This window comes from Cetorhinus maximus, unplaced genomic scaffold (assembly GCF_964194155.1).
Source record: "Cetorhinus maximus unplaced genomic scaffold, sCetMax3.hap1.1 HAP1_SCAFFOLD_372, whole genome shotgun sequence".
Taxonomy (NCBI): domain Eukaryota; kingdom Metazoa; phylum Chordata; class Chondrichthyes; order Lamniformes; family Cetorhinidae; genus Cetorhinus; species Cetorhinus maximus.
Window position 1 is genome coordinate 52,501 of NW_027596318.1, and position 2,500 is coordinate 55,000.

Sequence of the window (2,500 nt, forward strand, 5' to 3'; positions counted from 1 at the left end):
AGCGAGAGAAGAGAGAGCGAGAGAGAGAGTGAGATAGAGAGTGAGAGAGCGAGAGAGAGAGAGTGAGAGCGAGAGAGCGAGATAGAGAGTGAGATAGAGAGCGAGAGAGCGAGAGAGAGAGAGTGAGAGTGAGCGGGTGAGAGCGAGAGAGCGAGATAGAGCGAGATGGCGAGCGAGATAGAGAGCGAGATAGAGAGCGAGAGTGAGAGAGCGAGAGAGAGAGAGTGAGAGCGAGAGAGCGAGATAGAGAGTGAGATAGAGAGCGAGAGAGCGAGAGAGAGAGAGTGAGAGCGAGCGGGTGAGAGCGAGAGAGCGAGATAGAGAGCGAGATAGAGAGCGAGATAGAGAGCGAGAGAGCGAGAGTGAGAGCGAGTGAGAGACCGAGAGAGAGAGTGAGAGAGTGAGAGTGAGTGAGAGTGAGAGCGAGTGAGAACGAGCGGGAGAGAGCGAGTTAGAGAGCCAGAGAGAGAGAGAGAGTGAGAGAGAGACTGATAGAGAGTGAGAGCGAACGAGATAGAGAGCGAGAGAGAGAGTGAGAGTGAGTGAGAGAGAGAGCGAGCGGGAGAGAGCGAGGTAGAGTACGAGATAGAGAGCGAGAGAGAGAGTGAGAGCGAGCGAGAGAGCAAGAGAGAGAGAGCGAGATAGAGAGTGAGATAGAGAGCGAGAGAGAGAGAGAGAGTGAGAGCGAGCGGGTGAGAGCGAGAGAGTGAGTGAGAGCGAGTGAGAGACCGAGAGAGAGATTGAGAGCGAGAGCGAGAGAGAGAGAGAGAGAGAGAGAGTGAGAGCGAGTGAGAGACTGAGAGAGAGAGTGAGAGCGAGCGGGAGAGAGCGAGATAGAGAGCGAGAGAGAGAGAGAGTGAGAGTGAGTGAGAGTGAGAGCGAGTGAGAACGTAGAAAGCGAGATAGAGAGCGAGAGAGAGAGCGAGAGGGAGAGAGCGAGAGCGATCTCTCACACATTGGCTTACACAATGAGGCCGGTCTGCACTGGCAAATCACTCCCACTGAAGCCCAGATACCTAAACATCAAGGATCAGCCCAGCAAAGCCTTCACTACCAAGGCCGGCTTCTAGCAAAGAGATTCCAGAGCTTGGGAAAGCCACTCCAACTATCCCCGAACCCAACTCGACTCCCAGGCCAGGAATTTGCAAGGGCCAGGTCCTGCATTGATACGGCGGCCTGGCACAGCCTCATTACAGCCCAAACCGTCGGCAGGCAACTTGAGGGGGTTGTTGAAATGTTATCCCCTCTCCCCCTCCTTCCCCCCCCCGCAAGGGTCTATCGCGGGACCCTCCCTGTCAATCCTCATCCACGTTCTGCTCCTCGGTGACATCGCCCCAAAGTACAGCCTCAAAATCTGTCAATGGGAGGTTACGCACTTTGTCAGGGAGAATAGAGGAGCGGAATATTATTTCAATGGAGAAAGACTGCAGAAAGTTGCAGCACAGAGGGATCTGGGGGTCCTGGTGCATGAAGCTCAAAAAGCTAACGTACAATTTCAGCAAATGAAACATTGGCCTTTATTTTAAAGGGATTGGAGTATAAAATTGGGGAAGTCTTGCTAAAGCTAAACAAGGCACTAGTTAGACCACACCCAGAATAGTGTAAACAGTTTTGGTCCCCTTATCTAAGGAAAGATATACTGACATTGGAGGCAGTCCAGAGAACGTTCACGAGGTTGATCCCGGGTGTGGAGGGATTTTCTTACGAGGAGAGGTTGAGTAGGTTGGGCCTGTACTCATTGGAGTTTAGAAGAATGAGAGGCGACCTTATTGAAACATATCAGGTTCTTAGGGAGATTGACAGGGTAGATGCTGAGAGGCTGTTTCCCCCTTGTGGGAGAGTCTAGGACCAGAGGGCATCATCTCAGAGTAAGGGGGCCCCCACTTAAAACAGAGATGAGGAGGAATTTCTTCTCTCAGAGGGTAGTCAATCTTTACCGCAGAGCGCTGTAGAGGTTGGGTCATTGAGTATATTCAAGGCTGAGATAGACAGATTTTTAATCACTAAGGGAGTCAAGGGTTATGGGAATAGGCAGGAAAGTGGAGTTGAGGATTATTAGATCAGTCACGATCTCATTGAATGGCGGAGCAGACTCGATGGGCCAAAGGCTTACTGTAACCTCCTCGCATCCCTACACCCCTCCCTATCTCTGTAACCTCCTCCAGCCCCCTACACCCCTCCCTATCTCTGTAACCTCCTACAGCCTCTACACCCCTCCTATCTCTGTAACCTCCTCCAGCCCCTACACCCCTCCCTATCTCTGTAACCTCCTCCAGCCCCCTACACCCCTCCCTATCTCTGTAACCTCCTCCAGCCCCTACACCCCTCCCTATCTCTGTAACCTCCTCCAGCCTCTACACCCCTCCCTATCTCTGTAACCTCCTCCGGCTCCTATAACCCTCCCTAACTCTGTAACCTCCTCCAGCCCCCTACACCCCTCCCTATCTCTGTAACCTCCTCCAGGCCCTACAACCCTCCCTATCTCTGTAACCCCCTCCAG

The 2,500-nt window shown here is 52.7% G+C and overlaps 1 protein-coding gene and 1 long non-coding RNA gene across 2 annotated transcripts in view; both read right to left on the minus strand.

Moving 5' to 3' along the window:
• LOC144673490 (uncharacterized) overlaps positions 1-2,500 on the minus strand; it is a 293,819-nt gene that overhangs the window by 35,314 nt on the left and 256,005 nt on the right. The gene's annotated exons all lie outside the window — the stretch shown is intronic.
• mmp14a (matrix metallopeptidase 14a (membrane-inserted)) overlaps positions 1-2,500 on the minus strand; it is a 94,303-nt gene that overhangs the window by 24,355 nt on the left and 67,448 nt on the right.